The following is a 17,153-nucleotide window of genomic DNA, read 5'->3' as shown; positions in this document are numbered from 1 at the left end:
ATGGTTGGTTTCGACCTGGCCTTTCATTAGAAGGGGCTAGCGTTCGATCCCAAGTATGAGGTAGATATTTATTTATATATATATATATATATATATATATATATATATATATATATATATATATATATATATATATATATATACACATAATGTGTATTGTTACTCTACTGGTAACAATGCTGAATCTGTCTAGATTAGATTTGGTACATAAGAGAAAAACTAATCATATTTGGTACATAAGAGAAAAACTAATTAGATTTGGTACATAAGAGAAAAACTAATTACATTTGGTACATAAGAGAAAAACTAATTAGATTTGGTACATAAGAGAAAAACTAAAGGTAAACCAGCTTTCATTTTATTTGAAAAACAGAACGAATAACTAAAAAGAAACAAACAGTTCAACTAATAGATTAAAGTAATTATCAAAAAAAAAAAAAACTTCTGGAGCAAATTAAGACTTATTTTGAGATAGAGATTAAGCCTTTACAGTTACACAGACGGTGAATCTACTTAAGATTAATCTAAAACTATAACAATTTAAACGATTAGTAAATTTTCATGAAAATGCATAATGGGAAACAAAAAAGATGAACGTTAAGAGACTATTTATAGCATCCCTCCCCTTGATAGGGGACAGAACATTGTAGATCCAATTAACAAAATATGTTACACTAGACATTTTATAAACAAAAATATACAAAAATTCGACATCTTCAAAACATGTCAGCAAAAAAAAAAAAAAAAAAAAGTTAAAATGATAACTACACTCCTTTTCAAGTTGGGACATGGTAAATACAGTTATTTATTTCCTTATTTCCTTTCCTCACTGGGCTATTTTTCCCTATTGGAGCCCCTGGGCTTATAGCATCTTGCTTTTCCAATTAGGGTTGTAGCTTGGATAATAATAATAATAATAATAATAATAATAATAATAATAATAATAATAATAATAATAATAATGTACTGCAATATTGGAGAGTTAAAATTTACAAAGTTAAACTTTTATGGTAGGAAGTTTTATCACCTGTAATCTCAGTAGCCATGTTCAACTTTCTGAATTTTCACAATCTTCTCTATAGAATTTCTTTAGGATATTCACTGCACCATAGGCACTGAGGAGGCTTCAGTTTATTTTAAGAAAAAGAAACTTTATAAATCAAGTCACTAGTCCAAGCCAAACTGCTCCTTCAGCCACATCATTAGCATCTACTTTGTTAACAAACAGCTTGTCGAATTCAGGTTCCTTCAACACTCATGTAAGCTTTGATAGCTTCGAAGCCACGTTGACTGTCTGTTCACTTAGGACAGACCATAGGTGTGATGAGTTTAATCAAAAGTTCAGAGGTACAGCAACTACATAAATGTTCGTACAGAACCTCTGATAAAATCCAGCCTCACCAATAAAAATTTTCCGTCTTGTTTATAGGAGTACGCAGTTTTGATGAATGTAAAGTTAGTATCCTTTGATACAATCATTAAGCTCCCAGCATCCAAGATCCAAGCTACAAGCCTTTTCCAGAGGTAGTTTTTTTTATGCCAGATCGACCGTCTGTCTTTTTCTAAGGCTGAAGGAAAAGGTCCTTCAAGATCTTAAAAGTTTACCACAATGTTTAGTCTTAACGTATTGATCCTTGCTCTAAAAATATCACTGAAGCAATTGTGTTACCGTATATTTCTTCTTTAATTTCTTTCTTCCACTCTCTCTATATATTGCTAAGCTCACTCTACTTTTTATTTCTTTCTACTTTTCAGTATCCCACTTTCTGGTTTCTGATTTCATTTCTGTCTTGGTCATTCTTCTTACCTTCCTTATGTCTAGACTTTTTATATATGTATGTATATATATATATATATATATATATATATATATATAATTATATATATATATATATATATATATATATATATATATATATATATATATATATATATATATATATATATATATGCTTTCCCAAAGCATCTAGCACTTGCTTTACCCAACAATATGAACAAAATACATTCAAGTTTTCTAGTTTTAAATCCAAAGAGAGTATCAGTAATTGACAAAATTGGTTATAATTATATAATTTTAGTGATAATTTAGGAAATATAGATTTCATAATGTTTTTTTTAAAGTTTGAATAATCTTCAGAAAGGCAAAAGTTGCTATAATTATTTCTGAAATATATTTTTACCAATGTATGTCTAAAGAATATACAGTCGTGCATTAGGGCTGTCAATGAAAGTAAATATATTCTTTATTACATACATCTTAGATCAGTTTTATTATATTGGACACATTTTACGTAATATATAATCATTAAATATAATAGATAAGTCAGTTTTTTTTATATAAAAGATAAATGTAAGGTTAAATAAAACAATTGGGTAATCAATTTTGTAGTCTGCTAACAATATTCGTAACTTATATTGTTTTTAGGTTAAATATATATATTTACAGTAATGAATATCAATTAATAATTAACTAAATTCAACTTAATTACTATGAAATGCCTTTTTATAACTTAAAATGTGATAAACAAAGAAATTTGTGGTTATATTAATAAGCAAAGAATCTTTGAATCATCAAGAGGCCATTTTATAAGACTTTCGTGCTACGTACTCAACTGAATATAGAAACTATAAATTATAATTTCAGACGAGCTATATAGTTTATCGTATTCGGAAAACAAATCTTTATTAATTTTAAAGTTATTTTATATAATTTATAGGAGTTTATTACGTATCTAAAACAATTTTTAAACATTAATATATCCTTTCACGTATTACTGGAACATCTTCAGAGGGGGCGAACCCGGCAAAGTTTGTTGTCATTGTGTTGAAGGGGAATTCTGTTCTGTTTTCGGTGTTTTTCTCCTAAATTAACCTGATGTAAGTTATTTTACATGTTGGTGCGGTGTCTACATTCATTTTATGTTAATTAAATTGTACATTTAATAGGGAAATGTGTAATATACTGCATGAAAATAGCGTAATTAGCGTAATTCTCCAATCCAAAATGGCTACCGTAAACAGTTCCTTGGACCGTAGATTGGGGAGGTTAAGTAGACGCCTTGGTTATTATTATTTATAGATTCAATTTTGCATCAAAATATACTTCAGGCCATATTTGATCGAAATTTTAACGTTATCCAATGATAAATGCTCTGACAGTACCCCAATACAACGATCTTTCTTGGCCTCCCACCCTGTGTTATCCAACGCATATATTTCGCATATATTTTTTGTACAATTTATGACTGTAACATTACGTTTCGATATTGAAAACGGTATTATTTTATTGTATTACAGGGTAATGTCACCTTGGAAAGATAGTAGTGCAGAATTGGTTTAGCAGGACATTTTTCAACCCCTGACTGAAATTCCACCCAGGAAAATTGTCCTAGGATCGATTTCCCGGTTTTATTTTACATTATCCCTTTTGTTTCATAACGATTTTAAACATCACAGTTCAATTAATCCAGTGTTTCCCAACCTTTTTGAAATGATTACCCCAAAATTTTATTTCCAACTAATCCATTACCCCATTGAACATATACCCGGTAACATCGGATGTTCTTTTGCAGCCATCTGATGAACTGTATGGATCATGTAGCCCAGTATTTAATAGGCTGCTTATAGTTAAGGATCCAAACCAAATGCAAACTTTTCCATTTTAATGGATATCAAAATGAACCATCATCAGTGAATAACTCAATTTCAGAACATCTTGATTACCCCCAAAATACGGGTCCATTGCCCCACTGGGATAATTTACCCCAGGGTTGGGAAACACTGAATTAATCATTAGTAGTACACAAGTTTAAAACATTAAAAATAAATCGCCCAGATCTTATTACACGGGATAATAAAAGAAATCGTTTAGCTTACGTCGTAAATTTTCTTAAGTTCCGTTTGCTCTGGACCATGCCACGGGAATTTCCTCACCGTTTGCTCTTTCGGTTTCATTGTATATTATTCCATGGTAGTGTAACCTAGGAAAAAAACTACTGTTTCTTATAGAAAAAATTACGCTCTTCAAAAATGACACTCGTTCCCGTCGCAAATTAATAGTTTCAGAAATAAATATACATCTATATCCTCCAATAATGGGGGACCCCCAGTGGGAACTCGGGGTTTTGAGTGGGGAAAACATACTGGGGAATCGATATATAAACGTAAAACAAGCCTTTTCTTCTCTATACATTACCTTCTTGAAATTATAATAACGAGGAAAATACAAAACAGTATATATGAAAAAAACTTTGGAGGCGCCGTTGCAAAGATTGTCATGAAAAAATACAGTAACCAGTGCTGCCAACGTCCGATGTAGATCAAATGTTATTTTGTGACCTGTCATACTACTAGGCTAGGTTAGGTGGGTTTGTTAGGTTCTGTGCCCTTTTTGTACATTTTATATATTGAGTAAAACTTATTTGGAGAAATTATTTAATATATGGAAATATCTATCATTATCTTTAGTAATGTCAACGTGCCGTTGGTAACTCTGTGTACCATACGTCAACGTTGGTAACACTGTGTATTATTGGTAACGTTGCTAATGTTATCGTTTGTTCGTAAGAGAAGTGACACCGTGCATCTTAAAGTTATCCGAATTGGTTGATCTGTTTGTTTCCGATTGAAATGAACACCAAATTCCCTTAATTCACGTTATTTACTATAGGAAAACAATTATATATCGTTTCCCCAGTATGTTTTCCCCACCCAAAACCCCGAGTTCCCACTGGGGGTCCCCCATTATTGTAGGATATAGATGTATATATATTTCTGAAACTATTCATTTGCGACGGAAACGAGTGTCATTTTTGAAGAGATCGTAATTTTTTCTGTAAGAAACAGTAGTTTTTTTCCTAGGTTACATTACCATGGAATAATATACAAAATTACCGCTCTTTCTTGGTAGTAGTAGTAGTAGTCGTAGTAATAACTGCTCGACTTACCATTCATCGGCTCCCCAAGGTTAATGCGATGTATTTTGGGTACGCAAGTATAACCTACGCAATTACGGCCTTCCTTATTTCATGGCTTATTTACTCATTGAATACTTTCGTTTTCCACTTATTCTACTATATTAAACATAACAGCCATTACGATAAAAAAAATTTATTCATATTTAGCTTTAATTATTTTTTTCTCGCACGCACCGAGTGTTTCTGTTTTGATAGGCCTACACTACCAAGAGATTTAAATTGGGCCAATCGCATGCAAATTCTCGGCCAGGTCACGCCTTTGTCCCCAAATAAACCAATTAAAACTAACCCCCGGATGGTTTGATTGGCCGACACCTTCCTGCCGACCCCACCAAGAGATTTAAATTGGGCTTCTTGTACCTTCTTTCCTACCGTGACCTCATTACTGGAACGACGTATTTTTTAGAAGTGTGTGTACAATGGCCGCCGTCGAAATCACGTGTAACGGTACAGAAGTAGACGAAAACTCCTGGGCGTTTATTCACGAATATTGGTTAAATACACCCAACGCTTTGGAGTATTTGCGATTTCATCTCGTTCTACCTATTTCTGTATAGTGAAAATATTGTAATTTGCCATGTTCTTTATGCCGTCTTTCCGCGTTTCTTCTTTAATTTACGTTAAGTTAAATCTTCACAAAATACGTTCCATTTTTTATTATTATAATATATTTCAGTGTCTTCATCAATTATATTAAGTAATTGCCTCATCTTCTTCCCTGTGTTATTTTTATTGTTTTTAAAATGAATACATGAAAGATTGTGTTTGCAAATCATCAAACACCAAGTTAAACATTAAATGTGTGAGAACTGTTCACTAATTCTTATACTCTATTACAGACCCTTTTCCTACCGCCATCAACCCCACCGTTGCCGATCCACACGTGACCGACCCACGTTTCTTAGTCAATTTACGGTAAGTTAAATCTTCACATAATTCGTTCCCATGTTTAATTAATGAGTTTATATGATCATAAGAAAGAATAGGGGTGGTTGTATGTATGGGTGTGGGTTAAGAATACTGTCGTCTTGGAGTAAGGGTATGTCTTGTAGGTTAAGGTTAGGTTGGGAAGTTCAAGTTAGGTAGTGTTCTTATTAAACCTATTATTCCTCTGAGTGACGTTCACTAATATTTTATTCCATTACAGACCCCATGTAAACCACCATTCGGTCTTCTATTATCTACCCTGGCCGTTTATAGCGTTTTTCCAACAAGGTAAGTTATTCACTCAATGTGTTCCCCCATATGATATTAATTCTATTGATGATTGAGAAAGGGATGTTATTTCTTATTTATTAATCCAAATTCTGGTTATAGTATAACCAATGGTGAAATCAGTTTAAGTCGTGTTTTATTTTAATGCTTGTGTCGGAATTGGTATCTCGTGTTTTCTCGATATTATGTGAACTTGGTGCATTTTTCGGTTGTTGGAATCTGAAGTCCCATAATGAAAAACAGCCATTTGACGACATTTTCCAAGGGGAAAAGGGGGGGGGGGGGCGCTTCTGCAAGAATGCCGTTTTCTCGTGGTTTCTCGACATTACGAATTTCTTTGTGAACTTAGTGTTTTTTGGGTAGTTGGAATCTGTAATCCCAAATGAAAAAGCACCATTTGCCGTCATTTACAGTGGGGGGGGGGGCCTGCACGTTTAAAATGCTTGAGGTTTCCTTTTTTTCGTGAATTTAGTGCCTTTTTGGGGTGTTTGGAATTCAAGGTAAAATAGCTCAAAACCGGTCTTTTTGCGACATTCTAGAGCATCGGAAACGTTCAAAACACCTATAATTACATCATGTTCCGATTTTTTTTTTGTCGCAAATACTATTGTTTTAATGTAAAAAATTTACCATTTTTCCTCCTCTAGGCCACTTCCTCACCCTCCCTTACTGAGAAACTATTTTGATGCATTAAATAATCAATGGTAAGTTTGACAAAATATTAGGAATGTATATGTTGCGACCCATCTCAGAATTTGCACCGTGTTAGAATATTCTCATTTGGCGCTGCGCAATGTGAAGATTCCCTGGTCGCGCGACCAAGTTGGAATAATATTTTGGTTGCTGTGGAGTGAAACAGATTCACGTAAATACGCCGACTGACTCGTTTACCTTATATGGCAATAGGTGTGTTAACAGTATTAGGTTCTATGGGGTGATCTCCTCGTCGTATATGCAGTGATCAGGCCATTATGTAAAGTCAGGTCATTATGTGTGTTTAATTTGTTTCCAAGGCGTGTTAGTTATTGTAGTATGGAATTGCCACCCCTATCTGTCACTGTGTTTAGGCCACTTAAAATTGTTAAATGTCAGCCTCTAATTCACTAACAATGGGGAGGGTGTTGTAGTTAATTAACTAATATAATTTTTTATGCATTTGATATTTTTTAAACAGTGTGTATGTTAATTTTATAATGATTCGAAGCACCTTTAACACTATCAATTGTCATAAATTACAAATAATTTTTTGTTGCAATAATAACCACATCTTGATGTTGGGAAGTCAAGAAAGGATATACAATCTGCTGGTAGTTTTTCACATTAAATCAAATCAAATCAAAGAATGATTTAGAAAGTTTGGCAAATTACTCAGTTATTAGTTATTCCTAGACTAGATAATAATAAGTACTTAACTGGCAATTGAACACTTGTTAGCAGCTTGGCAGAAGGTCGTGACAGACAAGCACGACGTTAATGTCGTCTGCTTGTGCATTATATAGGCGTCAACACCCGCAGGAACCCAACACTGTATTCCAACTTTGCCGCACAAAGTAAGAGTTCTAACGTCGCGCAACCCGATTCGGAATCGGCGCAGATTCCAACATAGCGCGGAACATATATATGTCTACAATGTTACGCAACATTACCAACGTTACGATTCCATTGCTAATGTGAGCGATGCTACGATAATATTAACGTGTATTTTAAAGCATTTGGTAATACAGTAGTTTACAACACCATGCTCTCCATGTACTCCAATATAATGTAATCCTGCAGTTCTCACCTTCTTGCACAGTAGTTAGGTGATTATTTGAATTCTGGGAAAGCTATAATTAGCAAGATATGTTGAAGAGGGGAGAAGGAGTTATAAAAAGAAAATAGCTTGGTTGCCTCACTAAATGACTTGGAACTGACGTCAACAGTCAACCAAACAGAAGTTCGTGATGCCAGCGTACATTTGATATACTGTATATTCAAAATATACTTAATCAAAAATTGAGTGATTACTCAAAAGTGTCACTATTTGTAAATTGCATATTTTATGGACACTTTTGAGTAATTAATCCATTTTTAATCAAGTATATTTTGAATATACAGTATATCAAATGTACGCTGGCATCACGAACTTCTGTTTATGTACGTTGGCATCATGAATTCTGTTTGGTTAGCGATGTTGACATGTCAGTTCCAAGTCGTTTAGTGAGGAAACTGAGCTATTTTCTTTTTATAACCCCTTCCCCCCTCTTCAACATATCTTGCAGGATTACATTATATTGGAGTAAATGGAGTGCGTGGTGTTGTAAACTATTACCAAGCATTTTTCTACATACCCTTTACATAAAATATAAAAAGGTACAAAAGGTACAAACCCACCTAACCTAACCTAGAAGTTCCCAGGTCACAACCCCTAGCCAGGGGCAATCCCCCGGACCCCCTTCCCAGGTCACAAACTTGAACTGGTAAGAGGTAATGTTCAACTGCGCACTCTAAAAACATTAAAATTAAAGAAATTAATGACCTAATTTTATGACCCGGTGTAATGGTCTGTTTTTCCCCCCGTTCGAAATAATGGTAACCTCTACCAAGCAAAGGGGGAATCTTGGCCCAGAGGGAGGAATATTATCCTGGGCCATATTTCCCCCTTGGGGAAAAACAGACCATTACACCTATGATATTTCGGTTGGATCCCACCCAGCGCCATTACTGCTTACCAGTACATAGGGTATCATTTCGAACAGAAAATATATTTTATCCTGTAGTAAATAACATGATTTAACTGAATTTGACCTTCATTTTAACCACAAACAAACAGAACAACCAGTTTGACTAACTTAAGCAGCCGAACTGGTGGTTGTTGTTGTTGCAGTTGAAATTAAGGTGAAAACCGGTTAAATCACTTTATTTACTAGAGGAAAACATGTTTTCTGTCAATATGTTTAAATATAATGGGACTTGTTCCAAGCTCACCAGAAAACAATACACCAAGAACGTATGTACTGGCAAGCGGTAATGTTGAGCTGCGCACGCTAACATTAGCCGTGTCATTCGCATTTAATTCTAGTTTATTAGTGATGAAATAGCAATTAATAGACTTTGTCATTCCAATGTTCTCGCCAATATAACTACTCAAAAGGATTTAAGAATCTTTTAATAACAGGTTCATATTTTTCAGGTTTTTTTATGCCAGGGGGACGAGGCTGACACGGGAAGGGGGCTGATACCGTAAGGAGGATGGCACAGGAGGGATCACATACTTCAGAAAATTTAAATAAGGTACGTCTGATCTCTACAAGCCCAAAAAAAAAATGACTGGTAAATCCCTCCATGATAATATTTACAGGTGACTGGTACCACAAGCCATGCCCTACCCAAGATATGGGTAAGGTTGCCACCTCGCTCCAAAATTCTAATTGGCGGCTACCTTTCAGCTTTGCCAAAAGCTATATCTATATATAAATAACTACAGGGAGGCATTAGTTATGGCAAAATACAAATTATTTACGAATGTCATTTGTTCCGTAACTGGAATACAAACCACGCTATTTATTTGGTGTTGTACTTTCGGCGGAGCTGAAATGACGAGCCATTAAAATTTACTGAGGGTTAACTACCCACACCACTAGTTAGCGGGGGTTAGGGGTGGTAGCTTGCTACCACTCCCACTCACACACTGGTGATTTAGCTCACTTTTGGCTTGGATGGAGAGCGGTTGTTTTCGCTCTTCCACCTCGTCTATTCAGGACTGCCATTAATTTTTTCTTTTAACTTAATTTTTATATAGTATATTTAAATATGGTAAAATATTCTTATTGTTTATGTATATATATATATGTATTGAAATGTTGTATGTTTCCCTTTCAGTGTTTTTGCTTTATGTGTGATACATATACGACAGGTTCTCAAGACTCTTGTGCAAGGCCAGGGAACCTTCCCTTCCAACCTCTCCCCCCTTGTCCATCGGTCTTCCCGTTGGCTCGGCTGCCGCTGCAGGGGAATCGTCATCGTTTGGACCCTCCTCATCCAACTGTCATTGTCTTCACTTTTCCCTCTTTCTACGGGAAACAAGGATTACTGAGCGAAGAGAGAGAGTCCTCTCAGAGATTGACTACGGTCTTTCTCTTCTCAAGACCGTTCACCTTTCTTGGACCTCCGACAGTCTACTAACGGGGGGAGCACCTTTCCTGTTCGCGGGTTAGGTTGCGCTTCCGATAGTTTTTCTCAATTATTTAAGTTAAATTATAATTGTTTTAGTTTTAACTTTTCAGCTTCTTCTCCGTGGGGAACACTTCCCTTCTGGGGATAAGTGGTTCTCCCTATTAGTGAATATTTTTTAGCTGATTTAAGTAATTGTAATTCTAGTTTTATTATAGGTTCTCTCCACCAAAAGCTATATAAATATATAAATAACTACAGGTTTGTATTAGGGAAAAATAAAAATTATTTAGGAATGTCATTTGTTTCGTAACTGGAATACAAACCACGCTATTAATTTGGAGTTATACTCTCGGCGGAGGTGAAATGACGAGCCATTAAAATTTAGCGAGGCTTAACTACCCACACCACTAGTTAGCGGTGGTTAGGGGTGGTAGCTTGCTACCACTCCCACTCACACACTGGTGATATAGCTCACTTTTGGCTCGGATGGAGAGCGGTTGTTTCCGCTCTTCCTCCTTGCCTATTCTGAACTCCCATTATTTTTTTATTTTAACTTACTTTTCCCGATATATATATATATATATATATATATATATATATATATATATATATATATATATATATATATATATATTATATATATATATATATATATATATATATATATATATATATATATATATATATATATATAAAACATTCTTATTGTTTATCTATATATATATGTATTGAAATGTTGTAAGTTTCCTTTTCAGTGTTTGTGCTATACATGTGATACATATACGACAGGTTCTCAAGACACTTGTGCAAGGCCAGGGAACATTCCCTTCCAACCTCTGCCCACTTGTCCATCGGTCCTCTCGTCGGCATATAACTACCGTTGGCTCGGCTTCCGCCGCAGGGGAATAGTCATCGTTTGAACCCTCCTTGTTCAACTGATGTTGTCTTCGCCTGAGGATAAGTGGTTCTCCCTATTAGTGAATATTTTTTAGGTGATTTAAATAATTGTAATTCTTGTTTTATTACAGGTTCTCTCTGCCAAAAGCTATATCTATATAGAAATAACTACAGGTTTATATTAGTTAAGGAAAAATACAAATTATTTACGAATGTCATTTGTTTCGTAACTGGAATACAAACCACGCTATTTATTTGGAGTTATACTTTCGGCGGAGCTGAAATGACGAGCCATTAAAATTTAGCGAGGGTTAACTACCCACACCACTAGTTAGCGGGGGATAGGGGTGGTAGCTTGCTACCACTCCCACTCACACACTGGTGATTTAGCTCACTTTTGGCTCGTGTGGAGAGCTGTTGTTTCAGCTCTTCCTCCTCGCCTATTATGGACTGCCATTAATTTTTCCTTTCAACTTATATAATAAAACATTCTTATTTTTTATGTATATATATATGTATTGAAATGTTGTAAGTTTCCTTTTCAGTGTTTGTGCTATGCGTTTGATACATATACAACAGGTTCTCAAGACTCTTGTGCAAGGCCTGGGAACCTTCCCTTCCAACCTCTCCCCCCTTGTCCATCGGTCTTCCCGTTGGCTCGGCTGCCGTTGCAGGGGAATCGTCATCGTTTGGACCCTCCTCATCCAACTGTCATTGTCTTCACTTTTCCCTCTTTCTACGGGAAACATGGATTACTGAGCGAAGAGAGAGAGTCCTCTCAGAGATTGACTACGGTCTTTCTCTTCTCAAGACCGTTCACCTTTCTTGGACCTCCGACAGTCTACTAACGGGGGGAGCACCTTTCCCGTTCGCGGGTTAGGTTGCGCTTCCGATAGTTTGTCTCATTTATTTAAGTGAAATTATAATTTTTTAATTTTAACTTTTCAGCTTCTTCTCCGTGGGGAACACTTCTCTTCGGAGGATAAGTGGTTTTCCCTATTAGTGAATATTTTTCAGCTGATTCAAATAATTGTAATTCTTATTTTATTACAGTTTCTCTCTGCCAAAAGCTATATCTATATATAAATAACTACAGGTTTGAATTAGCTAGAGAAAAATACAAATTTTTTACGAATGTCATTTGTTTCGTAACTGGAATACAAACCACGCTATTTATTTGGAGTTATACTCTCGGCGGAGCTTAAATGACGAGCCATCAAAATTTAGCGAGGGTTAACTACCCACACCACTAGATAGCAGGGGTTAGGGGTGGTAGCTTGCTACCACTCCCACTCACACACTGGTGATTTAGCTCACTTTTGGCTCGGATGGAGAGTGGTTGTTTCCGCTCTTCCTCGCCTGTTCTGGACTGCCATTAATTTTTTTTTATACTTAATTTTCCTTATATACAGTATACAGTATATATATATATATATATATATATATATATATATATATATATATATATATATATATATATATATATATATATATAATAAAACATTCTTATTGTTTATGTATATACATATGTATTGAAATGTTGTAAGTTTCCTTTTTCAGTGTTTGTGCTATACGTGTGATTCATATACGACAGGTTCTCAAGACACTTGCGCAAGGCCAGGGAACCTTCCCATCCAACCTCTCCCCCCCTTGTCCATCGGTCTTTCGTTGGCATATAACTACCGTTGGCTCGGCTGCCGCCGCAGGGGAATCTTCATCGTTTGGACCCTCCTCGTTCAACTGTTGTAGTATCGCCTTTCCCTCTTTATACGGGAAACATGGATTACTGAGCGAAGAGAGTGTTTCCTCTCATAGATTGACTACGGTCTTTCTCTTCTCAAGACCGTTCACCTTTCATGGACCTCCGACAGTCTACCAACGGGGGGAGCACCTTTCCCGTTCGCGGGTTAGGTTGCGCTTCCGATAGTTTTCGTCAATTATTTAAGCGAAATTATAATTGTTTTTAGTTTCAACTTTTCAGCCTCTTCTCCGTGGGGAACACTTCCCTTCTGAGGATAAGTGGTTCTCCCTATTAGTGAATATTTTTTAGGTGATTTAAGTAATTGTAATTCTAGTTTTATTATAGGTTCTCTCCACCAAAAGCTATATAAATATATAAATAACTACAGGTTTGTATTAGGGAAAAATAAAAATTATTTAGGAATGTCATTTGTTTCGTAACTGGAATACAAACCACGCTATTAATTTGGAGTTATACTCTCTGCGGAGGTGAAATGACGAGCCATTAAAATTTAGCGAGGCTTAACTACCCACACCACTAGTTAGCGGGGGTTAGGGGTGGTAGCTTGCTATCACTCCCACTCACACACTGGTGATATAGCTCACTTTTGGCTCGGATGGAGAGCGGTTGTTTCCGCTCTTCCTCCTTGCCTATTCTGGACTCCCATTAATTTTTTATTTTAACTTACTTTTCCCGAGATATATATATATATATAATAAAACATTCTTATTGTTTATCTATATATATATGTATTGAAATGTTGTAAGTTTCCTTTTCAGTGTTTGTGCTATACGTGTGATACATATGTGACAGGTTCTCAAGACACTTGTGCAAGGCCAGGGAACCTTCCCTTCCAACCTCTGCCCACTTGTCTATCGGTCTTCTCGTCGGCATATAACTACCGTTGGCTCGGCTTCCGCCGCAGGGGAATAGTCATCGTTTGGACCCTCCTTATTCAACTGATGTTGTCTTCGCCTGAGGATAAGTGGTTCTCCCTATTAGTGAATATTTTTTAGGTGATTTAAATAATTGTAATTCTTGTTTTATTACAGTTTCTCTCTGCTAAAAGCTCTATCTTTATAGAAATAACTACAGGTTTGTATTAGTTAGGGAAAAATTCAAATTATTTACGAATGTCATTTGTTTCGTAACTGGAATGCAAACCACGCTATCTATTTAAAGTTATACTTTCGGCGGAGCTGAAATGACTGAGCTATTAAAATTTAGCGAGGGTTAACTACCCACACCACTAGTTAGCGGGGGTTAGGGGTGGTAGCTTGCTACCACTCCCACTCACACACTGGTGATTTAGCTCACTTTTGGCTCGGATGGAAAGCGGTTGTTTCCGCTCTTCCTCCTCGCCTATTCTGGACTGCCATTAATTTTTCCTTTTAACTTATATAATAAAACATTCTTATTTTTTATGTATATATATATGTATTGAAATGTAAGTTTCCTTTTCAGTGTTTTTTCTTTATGTGTGATACATATACGACAGGTTCTCAAGACACTTGCGCAAGGCCAGGGAACCTTCCCTTCCAACCTTTCCCCCCTTGTCCATCGGTCTTCCCGTCGGCATATAACTACCGTTGGCTCGGCTTCCGCCGCAGGGGAATCTTCATCGTTTGGACCCTCCTCGTTCAACTGTTGTAGTATCGCCTTTCCCTCTTTCTACAGGAAACATGGATTACTGAGCGAAGAGAGGGTTTCCTCTCAGAGATTGACTACAGTCTTTCTCTTCTCAAGACCGTTCACCTTTCATGGACCTCCGACAGTCTACTAACGGGGGGAGCACCTTTCCCGTTCGCGGGTTAGGTTGCGCTTCCGATAGTTTTTCTTAATTATTTAGGTGAAATTATAATTGTTTTTAATTTTAACTTTTCAGCTTCTTCTCCATGTGGAACGCTTCCCTTCGGAGGATAAGTGGTTCTCCCTATTAGTGATTATTTTTCAGGTGATTTAAATGATTGTAATTCTTGTTTTATTACAGGTTCTCTCCACCAAAAGCTATATCTATATTTAAATAACTACAGGTTTGTATTAGGGAAAAATACAAATTATATACGAATGTCATTTGTTTCGTAATTGGAATACAAACCATGCTATTTATTTGGAGTCATACTCTCGGCGGAGCTGAAATGACGAGCCATTAAAATTTAGCTAGGGTTAACTACCCACACCACTAGTTAGCGGGGGATAGGGGTGGTAGCTTGCTACCACTCCCACTCACACACTGGTGATTTAGCTCACTTTTGGCTCGTGTGGAGAGCTGTTGTTTCAGCTCTTCCTCCTCGCCTATTATGGACTGCCATTAATTTTTCCTTTCAACTTATATAATAAAACATTTTTATTTTTTATGTATATATATATGTATTGAAATGTTGTAAGTTTCCTTTTCAGTGTTTGTGCTATGCGTGTGATACATATACAACAGGTTCTCAAGACTCTTGTGCAAGGCCAGGGAACCTTCCCTTCCAACCTCTCCCCCCTTGTCCATCGGTCTTCCCGTTGGCTCGGCTGCCGCTGCAGGGGAATCGTCATCGTTTGGACCCTCCTCATCCAACTGTCATTGTCTTCACTTTTCCCTCTTTCTACGGGAAACATGGATTACTGAGCGAAGAGAGAGAGTCCTCTCAGAGATTGACTACGGTCTTTCTCTTCTCAAGACCGTTCACCTTTCTTGGACCTCCGACAGTCTACTAACGGGGGGAGCACCTTTCCTGTTCGCGGGTTAGGTTGCGCTTCCGATAGTTTTTCTCAATTATTTAAGTTAAATTATAATTGTTTTAGTTTTAACTTTTCAGCTTCTTCTCCGTGGGGAACACTTCCCTTCTGGGGATAAGTGGTTCTCCCTATTAGTGAATATTTTTTAGCTGATTTAAGTAATTGTAATTCTAGTTTTATTATAGGTTCTCTCCACCAAAAGCTATATAAATATATAAATAACTACAGGTTTGTATTAGGGAAAAATAAAAATTATTTAGGAATGTCATTTGTTTCGTAACTGGAATACAAACCACGCTATTAATTTGGAGTTATACTCTCGGCAGAGGTGAAATGACGAGCCATTAAAATTTAGCGAGGCTTAACTACCCACACCACTAGTTAGCGGGGGTTAGGGGTGGTAGCTTGCTACCACTCCCACTCACACACTGGTGATATAGCTCACTTTTGGCTCGGATGGAGAGCGGTTGTTTCCGCTCTTCCTCCTTGCCTATTCTGGACTCCCATTAATTTTTTATTTTAACTTACTTTTCCCGAGATATATATATATATATATATATATATATATATATATATATATATATATATATATATATATATATATATATATATATATATATATATATATATATATATAAAACATTCTTATTGTTTATCTATATATATATGTATTGAAATGTTGTAAGTTTCCTTTTCAGTGTTTGTGCTATACATGTGATACATATACGACAGGTTCTCAAGACACTTGTGCAAGGCCAGGGAACATTCCCTTCCAACCTCTGCCCACTTGTCCATCGGTCCTCTCGTCGGCATATAACTACCGTTGGCTCGGCTTCCGCCGCAGGGGAATAGTCATCGTTTGAACCCTCCTTGTTCAACTGATGTTGTCTTCGCCTGAGGATAAGTGGTTCTCCCTATTAGTGAATATTTTTTAGGTGATTTAAATAATTGTAATTCTTGTTTTATTACAGGTTCTCTCTGCCAAAAGCTATATCTATATATAAATAACTACAGGTTTTTATTAGTTAGGGAAAAATACAAATTATTTACGAATGTCATTTGTTTCGTAACTGGAATACAAACCACGGTATTTATTTGGAGTTATACTTTCGGCGGAGCTGAAATGACGAGCCATTAAAATTTAGCGAGGGTTAACTACTCACACCACTAGTTAGCTGGGGTTAGGGGTGGTAGCTTGCTACCACTCCCACTCACACACTGGTGATTTAGCTCACTTTTGGCTCGGATGGAGAGCGGTTGTTTCAGCTCTTCCTCCTCGCCTATTCTGGACTGCCATTAATTTTTCCTTTTAACTTATATAATAAAACATTCTTATTTTTTATGTATATATATATTGATTGAAATGTTGTAAGTTTCCTTTTCAGTGTTTGTGCTATGCGTGTGATACATATACAACAGGTTCTCAAGACTCTTGCACAAGGCCA

At 36.2% G+C, this 17,153-nt stretch overlaps 1 protein-coding gene and 1 long non-coding RNA gene across 2 annotated transcripts in view; both read left to right on the top strand.

Moving 5' to 3' along the window:
• Positions 1 to 17,153, top strand: part of LOC137645587 (Parkinson disease protein 7 homolog) — a 420,232-nt gene that overhangs the window by 251,701 nt on the left and 151,378 nt on the right. The gene's annotated exons all lie outside the window — the stretch shown is intronic.
• LOC137646141 (uncharacterized) overlaps positions 2,801 to 17,153 on the top strand; it is a 57,477-nt gene continuing 43,124 nt past the window's right edge. Inside the window, exons 1-4 of the long non-coding RNA XR_011045405.1 lie at positions 2,801 to 2,877; positions 5,816 to 5,891; positions 6,124 to 6,191; positions 9,364 to 9,464. This is a non-coding gene — a long non-coding RNA (uncharacterized lncRNA). The remainder of the gene's footprint in view (positions 2,878 to 5,815; positions 5,892 to 6,123; positions 6,192 to 9,363; positions 9,465 to 17,153) is intronic.

The sequence above is a fragment of the Palaemon carinicauda genome, chromosome 8, assembly GCF_036898095.1.
Source record: "Palaemon carinicauda isolate YSFRI2023 chromosome 8, ASM3689809v2, whole genome shotgun sequence".
Taxonomy (NCBI): domain Eukaryota; kingdom Metazoa; phylum Arthropoda; class Malacostraca; order Decapoda; family Palaemonidae; genus Palaemon; species Palaemon carinicauda.
The sequence above is the reverse complement of the archived record's forward strand: the minus strand, read 5'-3'. Positions and strand labels throughout refer to the sequence as shown.